The sequence below is a fragment of the Chlorocebus sabaeus genome, chromosome 9, assembly GCF_047675955.1.
Source record: "Chlorocebus sabaeus isolate Y175 chromosome 9, mChlSab1.0.hap1, whole genome shotgun sequence".
Taxonomy (NCBI): domain Eukaryota; kingdom Metazoa; phylum Chordata; class Mammalia; order Primates; family Cercopithecidae; genus Chlorocebus; species Chlorocebus sabaeus.
Window position 1 is genome coordinate 48,394,414 of NC_132912.1, and position 17,944 is coordinate 48,412,357.

General features: G+C 38.7%; 1 pseudogene; it reads left to right on the forward strand.

The window, feature by feature from the left end:
* Positions 1 to 252: 252 nt before the first annotated feature.
* Positions 253 to 17,944, forward strand: part of LOC103216775 (double homeobox protein A-like) — a 36,147-nt pseudogene continuing 18,455 nt past the window's right edge.

Consider the following 17,944-nt stretch of genomic DNA (forward strand, 5'->3'; position numbering starts at 1 on the left):
ATAGGCTCCATGCCAGTAGTGCCAGTGGGAGACTCACTGGGCCACAGCTACAGCAAAAAGTGAGCCACGAAACCAAATCATGCCTAAGATGGGGATACATGCAGAATGAAGACATGCACTGGGCCCAGCACAGCACCAAGGATGAGAGACCCTCCTCTGGTTGGGTGGGCCAGGAAGGATTTGCCAGTTCAGCCTGAGATGGTTGGAGGAAGAGAAGCCATGCCAGTGTAGGAACACATACTCAAATGCACAATGCATAAAGGAGCATGGAATATTCAGGGGACTGTGCACAGCCCCGTGTGGCTGTTACTTACAGTGTGTGTTGGGAGTGGAGAAGATGAGGGTGAGGAGGTAGAGAGGTCACCAATCATGGAGGGTGTGAATGACCAGCTAAGAAGTGTGACTGATGTTCCTGAAGTCATTCTGGTATTACCAGAGGGCTTTAAGTAGGGGCGATATAGAGTCAGATTTTTATTTTTATTTTATTTTATTTTATTTTAAATTCGAGATGGAGTCTCACTCTGTCACCCGGACTGGAGTACAGGGGTGCCATCTCGGCTCAGTGCAACCTCTGCCTCCCCGGTTCAAGCAATTCTCCTGTCTCTACCTCCCAAGTAACTAGGACTACAGGTGCCTGCCACCATGCCTAGCTAATTTTGTATTTTTAGTAGAAATGGGGTTTCACGTGGGCCAGGCTGGTCTCGAACTCCAGACCTCAATGATCCACCCATCTTGGACCTCCCAAAGTGCTGGGATTACAGACCTGAGCCACCGTACCCGGCCAGGTTTGCATTTTTAATGGATCTTTCTGGCAGCCATGTAGAAGAATGCCTCAAGTATATACACTATTGCACATTACACAGATTCTTTTCAGTTTCCTCTTCTCCATTTTCTGATGCTGAGGGTATGTTATTCCAAATAATACCACTTGACAATCATATATTCTTTTATTTCCTTTCTGAAATTGAAGGGAAATTGACTGGCTTAGGCCTTTCCTTTCTGGACCTGGCCTTTTAAAACTCCAGAGCCCCAAAGCCAAGGCAAAGTTTATGTAGTGGATTGAAGGACTTACTTATCTTCTGTCAACATTTATTATTTTGATAGTTAATTAATGCCTCACATGGTCCTAGAAAAAAATTATAGTAAGTTTCCAAAATGTGCAACAACAGCATTCAGAATGGTCATGCTACACAGCGGTTGTGATGGTTAATTGTACTTGTTAACTTGACTGGGTTGAGTAATATGCACGTAGCTGGTAAATAATTATTTCTAGATGTGTATGTAGGGAAGGGATTGGCATTTGAATCTGTAGACAGAATAAAAAAGATATGCCCTCACCAATGTAGATGAGCATCATCCAATCCCTTGAGGGTTGGATTAAAACAAAAAAGAAGAGGAAAGGTGAATTCACTCTCTTCTGGAGCTGGGAAATCCATCTTCTCCTGCCCTTAGGCCCTGATACTACTCGTTCTTGAGCCTTCATATTTGGAGGCTGACACCAGCAGCCCGCTAGGTTCTCAGACCTTTGGACTCAAATGGAATTACACCACCTGCTTTTCTGGTTCTTGAGCTTGCAGATGGCAGATCATGGGACTTCTTGGCCTCCATAATCATGTGATCCAATTTCCATGATTAGTCTCCTTTTATAGGCTGGGCGCGGTGGCTCACATCTATAATCCCAGCACTTTGGGAGGCCGAGGCAGTTGGATCACCTGAGGTCAGGAGTTCGAGACCAGCCTGATCAACATGGTGAAACCCCCATCTCTACTAAAAATACAAAAATTAGCCAGGCATGGTGGCATGTGCCTGTAATCCCAGCTTCTAGGGTGGCTGAGGCAGGAGAATTGCCTGAACCCAGGAGGCGGAAGTTGCAGTGAGCTGAAATTGCACCACAGAATTCCAGCCTGGGTGACAGAGTGAGACTCTGTCTCAAAAAATAAAATAAAATAAATATCCTTTTATGTATCTATATATATCTGACTGATTCTGCTTCTCTGGAGAGCCCTGACTACTAGAGCAGTCTCTAAAAAGAGCTTATTTCAAACACCCACAGATATCTTCCTGAACATACAGGTGAGAATACAAACCCATGCTCTCACTAAAACCTCAGAATGATAGACAACCTATTAACAAATAAGCCTAGATTAAGGAATGCAGTCCATACTTTGTTACATGGAAGGCTCAGGCTTTGATTGATGAAACAAAGACCACACAAAAAGCGCAGAAAAACACTTAGGTCCTGTATTAGTTTTCTAGCCCTGCTATAGCAAAGTAACACAAACTGGGTGACTTTCAATAACAGAAATTTGTCTCCTTACAGTTCTGGGTTCTAGAAGTCTGAAATCAAAGTGTATACTGGGCCATGTACTCCCCCCTGCGGGGTCTAGAGGAGAATAATCTGTGCCATGCCTTTCTCTTAGGTTTTGTTGCTGCTGGCTATCTTTAACATTCCTTGGCTTATAGACACATTGTTCCAATCTCTGCCTCCATCTTCACAAAGCCTTCTCCCTAGTGTGTCTCAGTGTCTGTACCTCTTCTCTTCTTATAACAATACCGGTTAGAATGGATTAAGGGCCTACTTATTCCAATAAGACCTCATGTTAACTGTAAGTACATTTTCAATGGCCCTATTTCCAAATAAGGTCACATTCTGAAATTCAGGAAGGACGTGAATTCTGGGGAGACACTATCTAAACCAGTACAGGTTCTATCTCTCGGCCTGCTCCCATGATTCAAGATCAGTGAGAAAACAAGGTACCACCAACTAAGTAGCTTAAAACAACATAGGTCTAATGGTCAAAAGTCTGGATGGGCTCAACAGAGTTTTCTGTTTAGCGTCTCACAAGACCAAAATCAAGATTTAGGCTGGGCTCTCATCAGGAGGCTCTGGGCAAGAAGATGCTTCCAGGTCATCTAGGTTGCTGGTGAATACTACAGATTAGTAAAAAGGAATTATCCTGGCATTAGAAAGGAAGAATATACTTGGCTTGGCTTGGATGCTACCAAAAACAGTGAAAGCAAGAATATATATATAGGATAAATTATTTGGGGGAAAATCTGAGAGAATGGAAGGGAGGCCCCTGGGAAAGTGATAAAAGGAAGAAAGGCTGAGAGTGACTGGACTTAATTCCATCAGGACCTTCAAAGAAGCTGATAGAGTGTCTCTCCCATCTGTCTACCCAAGGACCCACAGGCAGCAGTCTTTATCCATTGGCTCTGATAGGGCTGCTGCCCAGGACACTAAATCCTCCACGTACTTCCAGATTGTGATGGTTCTTATGTGCTGGAGAGAAGGCTGCAGTCCATGATGACAAAGACATCCAAAAATAGAAAGTAAAGGATGCACAGGGCATATTTGGAACAAGACACTCATGGTGTGAGGTAAGTCAAAGCCCATGCTAAGTTGTTTGCCTCAGTCACTGCTGGAATCAGAAGCAAGACTAAGAGGATGGGAGTTTGGCACCAGACCTGGTACAATACCTCTGAAAACTGTCTAACAAAATGCAGCAAAATGCTTCTCATCCTCACAAATATGAGAGAAGCCAAGTTCAGAAAGCAAAAAGACAAAATAAGAAAACAGTTGAATTAGGAAAGATTACAAGAAATCTAAAATTGAAATTCAGGCAATTGAAATCCACACTGAAAGCAGCAGAGACCAGCGCAGATATTTTAGACAACAGAGATGTAAAAGAGAGCTCAGGAGACATATCCAGAGTGTAGAGAAAAAGAACACAGAAATAAAAATGAGGCTGGGCACAGTGACTCACACCTGTAATCCCTACATTTTGGGAGGCCAAGGAGGGTGGATCACTTGAGGTCAGGAATCCCAGACCAGCCTGGCCAACATGATGAAACCCTGCCTCTACTAAAAATACAAAAAATTAGCCAGGTGTGGTGGCACACACCTGTAACCCCAGCTACTCTGGAGGCTGATGCTAGGAGAATTGCTTGAACCCAGAAGGTGGAGGTTGCAGTGAGCTGAGTTGGCACCACAGCACTCCAGCCTGCGCAACAGAGCGAGACTCCATCTCAAAAATAATAATAAATAAATAAATAAATAAATAAATAAAGATGAGAATTACAATGGACAGAGTTCAGCTCTCAAGTCTCTGGCTAGCATGATGGGGAATGTACTTGGTGTATTGGAATCAAGAGGAAGGAGCATCCCAGTCTCTGATGACCAAGAGTTTTCTGAATTCAGGTGCTGTATTAGTTATCTATTGCTGCATAATGAATAACTACAAACTTAGCAGCCTAGAGCAACACACATTTATTATCTCACGGTTTCTGTGAGTGAAGAGTTCAGGCATAGCTTCTCAGGGTCCTATGCTTCTTGGCTTCCTACCAGGCTGCAATCAAGATGTTGGCTGGCATTGTGGAAAACCGTATGGAGGTTTCTTAGAAAACTAAAACTACCAAACAATCCAACAATCTCACTACTGAGTATTTTCCAAAGGAAATGAAATCAGTATATTAAAGGCATACTTGCACCCCCATAGCATTATTCACAATAACTAAGATATGGAATCAACATAAATGTCCATCAACAGATGAATGGATTTAAAAAATTTGGTGTATATACACAATAGAATACTACTCAACCATACAAAATGAAATCCTGTGCTGGGCATGGTGGCTTATGCCTGTAATCCCAGCACTTTGGGAAGCTGAGGTTAGAGAAGTGCATGGGAGTTCAAGACCAGCCTGGGCAACATAGTGAGACCCTGTTTCTAGGAAAAATACAAAAAGCAACTGGGCATGGTGGCACATGCCTGTAATTCTAGCTACTCAAGGAGGCTGAGACAGGAGGATCACTTGAGCCCAGTAGTTTGAGGCTGCAGTGAGCTATGATCATGTCATCATACTCCAGCCTAGGTGACAGAGACCTTGTCTCAAAAAAAAAAACGAAATAAAATCTTGTCATTCATGGCAACATGGATGGAGCTGGAGGATGTTATGTTAAGCAAAATAAGTCAGGCACAGAAAGATAAATACTGAACGTTTTCATACATATGTAGGAGCTAAATAAAAACCCAACTCATGGAAGTAGAGAGTAGCATCACGGGTATTAGAGGCTGGAAAGGGTAGAAGGGAGGGGAGATAAGGAGAGGGCTAACTGATACAAAGTTACAGCTAAATAGAGTGAATTCTAGTGTTCTGTAGCACTGCAGCATGAATATGGTTAACTATAATTTATTGTGTATTTTCAGAAAACTAGAAGAGTGAATTTTGAATGTTCACAACACAAAGAAATGGTAAATGTTTGAGGTAATGGATATGCCAATTACCCTGATTTTGTAATTACACATTGTATACATATGTGAAAATATTATTCTGCATTCTATAAATATATATGGTATCTATGTGTCAACAAAAAGAAAAAGAAAACAATTTGGGAGAAAAAAGACGGTGGCTGGGGCTGCAGTTTCATCTCAAGGCTTGACTGGGGAAGGATGTTCTTCCACAATTATGTGGTTATTGGCAGAATTCAGTTTCTTGTATTCTATTGACTGAGGGCTTAATTTCCTTCTGACTGTTGGCTAGAAGTTTCTCATAGTTCTTTGCTATGTGGGCCTGCCTCCTCATATAACAGCTCACTGGATAGCAATTTGTTTCATTAAAGCCAGCAAGAGACAGTCTGCTAGCAAGTTAGAAATTACAGTCTTATGTAACATAATCACAGAAGTGATGTTCCATTATGCTTGCTATGTTCTATTGGTTAGAATTAACTTAGAGCCCCCACTCCATCAACACTCAAGGGAGGGAACCACACAGGATGTGAAAATTAAGAGGCAGAGATAACTAGGGACCATCTTGAAGCCCACACAGCACAGGAGCAGAGGAAGGGTATTCCAGAGATAGAGCAGTCTGTACAAAGATATGAAAGCTTGGGATAGAATGCCACATTTAGGGGCTCGCCAGGGGTTAGCATCGCTGGAGAATAGACTACAAAGTAGAGATTAGTAAAATCTGAACTAAGCAGGGACCACATCTTTGTGGGCTTTTTATGCCAAGCAAGGCTCTAGATTATGTTACTAGATCATGTGTTGGCTGGAATATATTGGTGATCAGAACATTTCACGGGTTGTAGGTTGCTAAATGCAGGACCACCACTAGTTTCATTGTCTTTGTATGAATAAAAAAGGAATCCTTTCCTCCAAGTTAACAGGACCCTGCTGCAGGACATATAACATGTAAAGTGGAGGATAAGTGAGGTTTCAGCCCCCTTCATCCTTCCACTGATGAGTGCACAAGTAGAGTGCAGAGCAAACAACCTTGCAGGTGTCAATTGAAAGAGTGCAGCATTTTTTTTTTTTTTTTTCAGAGAGAAAAGATATGGGCCTGATTATGAGGCCAGTGACTGCGACGATAGAAGAAGGGAGCAACAAAAGTGATTTTTTTTTTTTTTTTTAAAAAGCAAGAATCACACAGACTCAGCAATGGCTAGGTATGAGGGATGAGAGAAGGGAAGAGCACTAGGATGATTTTTTACATCTCTGGCTTGGACAACCTATTGAAATGTGACATTGCTAATTAAGATAAGGCAATATGTTAGAAGAAGGACGTGGGGACAAAGGAGCTGTATCAGTGAAAGTCACAGCAGGAAACAGATGGTATGTTCCAATTAGGATTGTTTGTAGAGAGTTTATTAAAGAAACTATCTCTTATAGAGAAAGTTATTAAAGGTATGGGCAAGATGTGGGAAAATCACAAGAAACAATGCAGCACCCTGGGGCTAGTAGCAGTGGGGCTGGCACCACCCTTAGGCTTAAAGAGGGGAGAAGAGGGGAAGGAATGATTGTCCATAGTGGGAAGGATAATTGTATGGTGAGGGTGACCATCGAGAGGAGGAGGGGCACTTGATGGAGGCATCCAGCCTCCATTCCTCTGAAATGACACAGTAGGGAGGAAGCTGTTAGAATAAATACCCTGACTTCACTCTCCTTCTCACTTCCAATCTGTCAGGGTAACCCCAAATGGAAGAATAGAGAACAAAGAACTCTTATTGGTATAGTCCTCCCAGGGAAGAACCCAGAGAATGATATATATGAATTAAGCAAAAAATGGCCAAAATATCATTTTATTATTTTTAAAATATTTGTAGTGTTTGGAATGATGTCCCTTTTTTCATTCCTGTTATTTGTAATTTTTGTGTTTTTTCTTTTATCAGTCTTGCTATCATGTCAATTCTAACATCAATTCTATTAACATATCAAAAAAGTCTTATTTTGTTGAATTCATTTTCTATTTTCATTTGATTTTTTAAAATTTCATGGAATTCTGCTATTTTCTTTATCTTTTTATTTGCCTTTAAAAAGTTTGATTTACTTTCTTTTTCTAGCTTATTTAGATGAAAGTCAAAAAATAACATTTCAGATGTACTTTTTCCTCTAAATATGCATTTAAGGCCAGAAATTTTCCTATATGAACTATGCTTAGAGTACGTACTTTGAATAATTTTGATTATTTTGTATTGAGATTTACTTTGTACCCAAAATATGGCCAGTTTTGGTGAATGTTCCATGTACACTTGAAAGATTTTGTATTTTGATGTTGTTGGATTCTATACACATCAATTGGGTCACATTTCTCAGTTAAGTTTTTCAGAATGTTTATCTCTACTATATATCTGTTTTAGATTATATTATTGGTTATTGAGAGAGGTGAATTTTAGTCTCCTACTTTAATTGTGTTTTTTTCTATTTCTTCTTCTATTTTATCACTTTTTGTTTTACATATTTAGATATTACTTGGTGCATATAGATTTAAAATTGTTATATCTTCCTGGTAAATTGATTCCTTCCTAATTATGAAATATTCATTTTCTTTGGTGACTTTTCCTGCCTTAAAGCCTACTTTGCCATTAATTTCTATATCAGTTTCCCTTTTTCACTGTTTTCTTAATATCTTTTCCCACAATTTTGCTTTTAAAGTTTGTGTCCTTAACAAGTTGTTTACTTGTAATAGCATATAGGTGAATTAGTCTTCTACTTTTCTAATTCAGTTTGATTGTCTATTTATTGGCATGATTACATTATTTATATTTAACATAGTTACAGAGATAAATGTGTTTATATATACCGTCTTTTTTCTTTATATGGTTAACTTTTTTCTATCTGATATATTTCTTTTCCTTTCTTCTCTTTTTTGGGGGAGAAGGGTTTAATTTTATATATACTTTATATAAACATCTAATATATATAATATTCAATATTTAATTATATAAATATACATATTAGATGTTTATATATAGTATATCTAATATTACATATTAGATATTTATATACTGTATCTAATATATATTAGATGTTTTATAATCTATTCAAATGTACCATATATTATTTAATTATATAATTTTTATATATGGTATATGTACATATGTACAAAAAATATATGAATGTACCATACATTAATTGTATAGTTATTATTTATAGTAATTATATAATTACTACAGTTACCATATATTACTATATATTATTTACTATACATTATTTATTTTAATTGTATTATCATATATTAATTATATTATATTAATACTAATTATTAATTACTAAATATTACTTAATTTTATAATTCTTATATAAATATATATATCTTAACTTGTTAGCCATACAATATTTTACTCTTTTAGTTGTTACCCTAATAATTACGTGTATTCTTAGGTATTTGCAGTCCAATATAATTACTTTTATTATTTCCCTGATAATACCAATGCCTTAGAACAATTTCACTTCTTTTGTCATCTGCATGCCTTTTATCTTATGTTTGGCATGCATCTTAATTCTATATGTATTTTAAATTGCATAAGAAACTGTTATGATTGCTGTGTACAGGCAATAGTCAGTCACTTATGTTTCCTTATATGTTCCTTTATTCCCTCCTGCATTTCTACATTTCCATCTAGCATCACTTTTTTTCTGCCTAAACAACTCCCTTTAGTGTTTCTTTTAGTGAAGTTACTTGGCAATAGAGTTGCTCAATATTTTTTGCAAAATATCTTATCAAAATATTTTATCTTTATTTTTGAAGAATATATTTCTTGGCATAAAATTCTAAGTTGACAGTTATCTTATTTCAACACTTTAAGTATTGTTTTCTTATAATCTACTTCCTATTGTTTCTATTGAGAATTTGACTTCAGTTTTATTGCTACTCGTTTAAATTATTTTCTCTGCTTGTTCTCAAAATTATCTGTCTTTGATTTTCAGAAGTTTTACTATGATATATATTTAGGTATGGTTTTGTTTGTATTTAATGTATTTATCATTCACAGAGCTTCTTGAATCTGAGGGTTGAAGTCTTTTTCTTAGTTCTGGATGGTTCTTGACCACTATTTTTCAAATATTTCTTCTGCCCCATTCTGTTTTCTTGTATGTCTCCAGTTATATATGGATTTTTCACTGTGTACTTCATGACTCTTACACTCCTTTGTTCTTTTCAATTTTTTATCTCTCTGTGCTTTCATTCAGATATTTTCTATTGAGCTGTCTTCTAATTTACAAATAATTTCTTCTGTTGTGTCTAATCTGCATGTTAAATCTATTCTTTTCAGTTATTAATTTTGAATATTTTTCTACTGCAGAATTTCAACTAGATTCTTTTTATTAAATTCAAATTATCTGGTGAAATTTTCCTCCATTGTTTCCTTCACCTTCTCCTGTATATCTTGGATATGTTAATCTTTTCAAAAAACTCATTTTAAGCCCTTATCTGCTAACCTCAATATTTGAATCACCTGTAGGTCCTTTTATTTTTAGTTTTTATATTTTATATTTATATTCCCTTACAAATTTCTCTATTTCCATCTAGCATAATTTTTCTTTTTTCTTTTTTTTCTTTTTTTTTTTTGGGGACAGGGTCTCACTTTGTCACCCAGGCTGGAATGCAGTGGCACAATCACAGCCCACTGCAGCCTTGACCTCCCAAACTCAAGAAATCCTTCCACCTCAGCCTCCCAGGTAGCTAGGATCACAGGAACACATCACCAACCCTGTTTTTTGTTTGTTTGTTTGTTTTAGTTTAGTTTAGTTTTGTTTTTTGGTAAAGACAGGGTCTCATTATGTTACCTAGTCTGGGAGTTGGCTGATCACTTTATTCTCATGAGGAATTGTGTTGTGTTAAGTCAAATGTGATTGCAGCTTCAGAAAGGCTCCATCTGCCTCTGGTTAATCCATGTTCTTAGGGTAGAGTTTTTTAGTGATTCTAAGAGCCTAGCACATTCACCTGGGCCCCTTCTCTTGGAGGCTCCTGAACTGCCTTGTTTCCTCAACTAGTCATGCTTGCTAAATATGCTTCTCCACTGTCCAGATGCTTTCCCCCCAACACTCCCACTCCCCAACCGTGTGCCCCCCGCCTCCCCGCTTGCCTTCTTTCCTGTGAAGCTTCAGGACTCAGCAAATGTCTTAAAGGGAAACTTGTCCACGTGTCTGGCTTAGGATTTTTTTTCTTTTCTTCTCATTAAAATCTCGTTTCTTCCAATCTCTAATTTCTCTTCTTCAACTCCAGAAGATTTCTAGAGTTTCCACTGGTTTCTCTGCTTCCCACTAATGATCCTCTACCTAACCAGAATCTTAGCCTCCTTCCTCTGCACTAGGAATCCGTAAATGCTTCTAGGGAAAAATGTGACTGCAAAGCATCATCTAATCAATCCATGATTTCTCTCCTCTGTGTAAAATATTGGTGCTTCTAGTCCTGGTTAATTCAACAACTCCCCAGTGCCTTTAAATTTTTTGTTTGTTTGTTTGTTTTGAGACAGTCTCGCTGTGTGGCCCAGGCTGGAGTGCAGTGGTGTGATCTGGGCTCACTGCAAGCTCCGCCTCCTGGGTTCACACCATTCTCCTGCCTCAGCCTCCCGAGTAGCTGGGACTACAGGTGCCCGCCACCACTCCCGGCTAATTGTTTTGTATTTTTAGTAGAGATGGGGTTTCACCATATTAGCCAGGATGGTCTCCATCTCCTGACCTCGTGATCTACCCACCTCGGCCTCCCAAAGTGCTAGGATTACAGGCATAAGCCACCGTGCCCGGTCAGTGCCTTTAAATTTAAAAAAAACAAAAACAAAAAAACAAAACAAAACAAAACAAAAAAACTTACCTGGCTTTTCAAATTGGTTTCAAGATCTTTTTTATTTTTTCTACCACACCACATGTAGTAGTCCACTACACATAAGTGAAGCCCCTCATGTGGTATGTGGTATTTTTAACATTGAAATTAAAAGTGGGTCGATATCTTCCCAGTTGTAGAAGCTGTAAGACATAAAACCTGAGTGCTACCAGTAGCCATGTTTAGCACTGCTGGAGAAATTTCACCACGATGAGAAACAATGAAGCTAACACACAAAGAGATGCGTTTATGAGAGATGGAAAACATGTCCTGATAGCATTTAAAGTCCTGGAGTCCTAGTTTCAGTTTTTGTTAAGGCCCATTTTTACTTTTTTTTTTTTTTTTTTTTTTAAATAGGGTCTTGTTCTTTCATTCAGGCTGGAGTGCAGTGGCATGATCATAGCTTACTGCAGTCTCCAACTTCTGGGCTCAAGAAATCCTCCCATTTCAGCCTCTTGAGCAACTGGGAATACAGGTGTGTGCCAGCATGTCTGACTACTTTTTAAATTTTCTGTAGAGATGGGAGTCTCACTATATTGCCCAGACTTGTCTTGAACTCCTGACTTCAGGTAGTACTCCTGCCTCAGCCCTTTAAAGTGCTGGGTTACAGACATGAGCCACCATTCCAGTCTCTTCTTATAGTTGGGATATTCTTTTATGTCTTGTATTTGCGAGTTAACACATTTAGCTTCTTCATAAACTAGTTTTGGTTTGGTGTATGTTATTTTAAAAACTGGCAGTCCTGATTAATATAGAAATATGTTACTTGGAATTGGAGTGTTATAAATGACAGATTATAAAATATGATGAGATGGGGGAATGAGGAATGTGAGCATTCCCTGATCTGTGGCCAGGTTGTCCCTGTTATGCAGTGTTGTGGTGGACAGACTCTAAGATTGTCCCTATGCTGCTCACCTCCTGGTGGTTAGACCCTGTGTGTGTACCCTTGAGTGGGAATGACCTCTGACTTTCCTCTAATCAATAGAGAACATGGCAAAGATGATGCGCTATCACTCTCATGATTACATTATCTAAGACTCCCTTTTGCCAGAATTTCACTCTCTTTCTCCCATGCTGGCTTTGAAGAACTAAATCGCTATGTTATGAGAGGGCCTCTGAAGAGGGTCATGTGCCAGGGAACTGCAGGCAGCCTCTGGGAGTTTAGGATGGCCTCCAGTCAACAGCCAGCAAGAAGCTGACTCTCAATCTTACAGCAACAAGGAAATGAATTCTCTCAACACCTTAGAAGTGGATTCATCACCATTTGAGCCTCCAGATAAGAACCAAGCTCTGACAGACACCTTGATTGCAGCTTTGCAGAGCACCCGGTTAAAGCAAGCCCAGACTCTTGGCCCGTAGAAACTGTGAGATAATAAATTTGTGTTGTTTTAAGCTGGTATATTTGAGATAATTTGCTACTCAGCAATTGAAAAGTAATACAATTAATAAAACAGTTGAGGGCCAGGAGAAGATAAGGGAATGCACTTGTTATTGGAAGTGGAGACTTCTTTCCAACTCCTAATGTTTCTTTTCATGCAGAGAGAGCTCCTCCAACTGTAAGACACTTGCTTTACCCCAACCTCATTCACCGAGGAGAGGTGAGTTGGAGGAAGACCTATGTTATTGGTGAATTTTGAGAGAAAAGCTGGGCAGGTATGTCCTCATCCTTCCTTTTCCCTTCTTCCTGGAATCAGGCTGCCCCGTAGTTGGCACATGCTCTTCCTGGTGTTTCCAGTGGCACATCCCTATGGAATTGCTTAGGCCCCCACTTCCCAGCAGGGCCCATTTGTCTGCACCCATGCCAGCATTCAGTATTAATGCACACCTTGGTCTTTCCATTTTGTAGTCAACATCTAGATCTTGCTCTCTTAAGTGTTATAGTTTGTGTATTTTTCACACATTTATTAGCACTTGAATAGCACTTGAAATGATTTTGCTATTTTCTATTACCATCTTTTGACAATTTTAGAATGTGTATATTTTACTTAGTGATTTGGTTGAGCTTTTTTACATATTAAGAAATTAACTCTTTCTCCTATATATTCTGGCTATTTTTACATTTAATACAGAAGTTTAGCATTTTATACAGTTAAATCTTACATGTTTATCCTTCTCCTTTTTCTCTTCTATCCCTTTTCTCTTTCTCCTCCTCCTCCCACTTCTTCTCCTTCTTTTTCACTTTTGTGCTTACGTTTTGTGATTAAGAGATGAGTTAAATATCCACTGTACTTTCTTATTGTTTCATTATTCATATTTAACTCTTTAATTCAACTAGAATTTAGTTTACTATATATTATAAAGTGAGTAGCTATTTTTGTAAATAATTCATTGTTCAAACACCAGCATTTATTTGTGAAACTATGTGCTACAGGTTTTTTTGGGGCCCATTTTTCTGTTCTATTAGATTATGATGATTTTCTATAGTCAAGTGATAAAACCTATTCAACAAACTTTCAATTGCACAGCCTTAATTTCAAAGGTAAAGGGAACTAACATGCGCTGAGCTCTTCTGTGATTTCAGGCCACTTTACACAAGAGAGATTTCTGAGGTGAAGTCACTGTGACAGGCACATGACAGGCAAGTGACAGGGTGATGTCCTAACACTGTAACTCCACATTACCTACATATTCCTGCCTCTCTGCACAGACCGAGGATCTCATAGAATTAACTCCAGCCAAATTCTAGTTACCTCACTTATCAGACCAACAAAGTAGCATTGTCTCCACATTTTATTTTTTTTAAAAAAGAGTCATGCCACCCTAAAGCCAGTGAAGTTGTGGTTGAGAGGGTGGGAGATGGGGTAAGAGGGATAAATGTTGGGTGATGGTGGAGGAGAGGAAGCCCTATAAACACTACACATCTCTCATTACTCAAAGCAAGCATCCTAACCCTGCAGGCTTTTGGGAAAGCTCACTCACTAGCTTGGGATATCATTAGTAGAAAAATATATGATTCCCAAAGCAAAGAGTCCTCTGCAGTCTCTCTTTTCTTGGCATACGTTTACTCCCGCCTGTAGACTTTTCTCTTAGTCATAATAATTCCCCTGAATTTATCCATCCCTTATCTACTAGGGGAAATTTCCCAAAGGCTCTGAGTCACTTCAGTCTAGAACTGGCCTCTGAAAACACCCCGGAGCCTCCAAGCTGCCTGGAAGAGCCCACTGGGAGGCCAGCCTCCTAGAGATAACAAAGTCCTCAGAGACAGGCAGATAATGACTGAACTCCAGGATCCCTGCGGACATGGCTGGAGCTGTCTCTGCTTCCGAGATCCAGAGGCTTCTTTTTGCAGTTGCCCCAAACTTTCTGGGAGTAATTAATACCAAAAGAAACCTCAGTAGACTAGTTAGTCGAAGTTCCAGAAAGTGGCCCTTTAGGGTGGCTCCATTCTGGGCTGAGGAAGCACAGGCTTCCCTCCTGCACTGTCACATTTACCTCTGCTATTTCCCATGTTACTTCCTCTGAATACTGCACTGTGGGAAACACAGATCATGCTGTGTGAGGAGTCAGGGTAGGAAATCTGGGATCTTCTTTTGGAAATCCCACAGTATTTCCATGTTGCCATGTGTTTTGATAGTGAGAACTGATTTTCAAAATGCATTTCCTGTTTATTAGCTTTAACCCCAGTAATGAACTCATGAAGTATACACCACATTCAGCTATTTACCAGTGTGGAGGCTGAGACTGGGATACAAATTTTGCACATAGATCTTTATGTACTAGGGCTTTAAGTTCTGTGGGATAGACTCCCCTAAGTGTGATTGCTGTATCAAAATGTATGCCTGTCTCTGCATCCAACAAGCGTATATGAAAAAAAGCTCAACATCACCAATCATTAGAGAAATGCAAATTGAAACTACAGTGAGATTCCACCTCACACCAGTCAGAAAGGCTGTTATTAAAAAGCCAAAAAATAACAGTGGTTGGTATAATGTGGAGAAAAGAAGAATGCTTTTACATGGGTAGGAATGTAAATTAGTTCAACCATTGTGGAAGACCGTGTGGCAATTTCTCAAAGACATACAAGCAGAAATGCCATTTGATCCAGCAATCCCATTACTGGGTATATATAAATTATTCTTATAAAGACCCATGCATGCATATGTTCACTGCAGCACTATTCACAATAGCAAAGACATGGAATCAATTGAAATGCCCATCAATGATAGACTGGATTAAAAAAGGTGGTACATATACACCATGGAATACTATGCAGCCATAAAAAAGAATGATATTATGTCCTCTGCAGGGACATGGATGGAGCTGGAGGCTGTTATCCTTAGCAAATTAATGCAGGAACAGAAAACCAAATGCCACATGTTTTCACTTATAAGTAGGAGCTAAATAATGAGAACACATGTACACAAAAAGGGGAACAATGCACACCGGGGCCTACCAGAGGGCAGAGGGTGACAGGAGGGAAAGGATCAGGAAAAATAACTAATGGATACTAGGCTTAATACCTGAGTGATGAAATAACCTGTACAACAAACCCCCCGGTACCTGTTTATCTATGTAACAAACCTGCACATTCTGCATATGTACCCTGGAACTTAAAAGTTAACAAACAAAAGTGTATGCTTGTCTCAGTGTCACTACATACTGCACATTCTGATCCACAAAGGCTGCAGCAACTCACCCAAAGCAGAGGAATGGGCCTTTTTTCCTGAATCTTTTGTTTGCACTGACTGTTGTACTTCTTTTAAGTGTGGGCCAATATCATGGATAAATGTTGTTTTACTGTTACTTATTATTTTATTACTGATTATGTATTATTCTTTTGTTCTTTTTTGGTGACCGGCATGATTGACATGCACAATTCCTCTTCTGAGAGTTGTCTCTTTATGTTGAGTGTCAATTTTTCTATTGGATTATCTATTAGGAGAGATTTTTGTGTTAAGAAAACTAACTTTTGTCTGTCAAATATGATGTAGGGGAGGTTTGATGAAAATTGTGGATAGAAGGCAGGACTAACTTGCAGCTCCCACTAAGGTGGACAGAACAGCATGTGGAGACCCACATCATGAACTTTTGCTCCAAGAACCACCACAGGAACATAGGAAAACTGAAAGAATTCACAGATGCCTTGAAAGAAGCAGCTTGCCACTGCAAATGCTGTGAGACTGGAACAAGACAAGGATGCCCACTTTCACCACTTCTATCCAACATACTACTGGAAGTTCTAGCCAGAGCAATCAAACAAGAGAAAGAAATAAAGGTATCCAAATCGGTAAAGAGGAAGTCAAATTGTTGCTGTTTGCCGATGATATGATTGTATGCCTAGAAAGCTCTAAAGACTAATCCTAAAAGCTCCTAGATCTGATAAATGAATTCAGTGAAGTTTCAGGATACAAAATCAATGTACACAAATCAGTAGCACTGCTATACACCAACAGCAACCAAGCTGAGAATCAAACCAAGAACTCAACCCCTTTTACAATAGCTGTGAATAAAATAAAATGCTTAGGAGCATACCTAACCAAGTAGGTAAAGGACCTCTACAAGGACAACTACAAAACACTACCGAAAGAAATCATAAACAACACAAACAAATGGAAACACATCCCATACTCATGGAGGGGTAGAATCAATATTGCAAAATAACCATACTGCCAAAAGCAATCTACAAATTCAATGGAATTCCCCTCAAAATACCACCATCATTCTTCACAGAACTAGAAAAAACAACCCTAAAACTCATATGAAACCAAAACAGAGCCCACATAGGCAAAGCAAGACTAAGCAAAAAGAACAAATCTGGAGGCATCACATCAACCAACTTCAAACTATGCTATAAGGCTGTGGTCACCAAAACAGCATAGTACTGGTATAAAAATAGGCACATAGACCGATGAAACAAAATGAGAACCCAGTAATAGAGCCAAATAATTACAGCCAAATGATCTTCGACAAAGCAAACAAAAACATTACTTGGAGGAAAGAACACCCTATTGGAAAAATGGTGCTGGGATCATTAGCAAGCCACATGTTGAAGAATGAAATTGGATCCTCATCTCTCACCTTATACAAAAATCAACTCAAGATGGATCAGACTAAAATCTAAGACCTGGAACTACAAACATTCTAGAAGATTACATTGGAAAAACCCTTCTTGGCACTGGCTGAGGCCAAGACTCCATGACCAAGAACACAAAAGCAAATGCAACAAAAACAAAGGTAAATAGATGGTTCTTAATTAAACTAAAATGCTCCTGTAAAGCAAAAGAAATATGAGCAGACTAAACAGAATATCCACAAAGTGGGAGAAAATCTTCACAAACTATGCATTCAATAAAAGACTAACATCCAGAACCTACAAGGAACTCAAATAAATCAGCAAGAAAAAACAAATAATCTCATTAAAAATTGGCCTAAGGACATGAACAGACAATTCTCAAAAGAAGACCTACAAATGGCTAACAAACATGTGAAAAAATGCTCAACGTCACTAATTATCAGGGAAATGCAAATCAAAACCACAATGCAATACCACCTTACTTCTGCAAGAATGGGCATAATAAAAAAAATTTTTTTAAAAATAGATGTCGGCATGGATGCAGTGAAAAGGGAACACTTTTACACTGTTGTTGGGAATGTAAACTAGTACAACTACTATGGAAAGCAGTGTGGAGATTCCTTAAAGAACTGTAAGTAGAACTACCATTCGATCCAGCAATCCCACTACTAGGTATCTACCCAGAGGAAAGTCAGTCATTTTACAAAAAAGACTTGCCCACACATGTTTACAGCAGCAAAATTTCTAATTACAAAAATATGGAATCAGTCAATGCCCATCAATCAATGAGTGGATAAAGAAAATGTGTTACATATATACGTACCATGA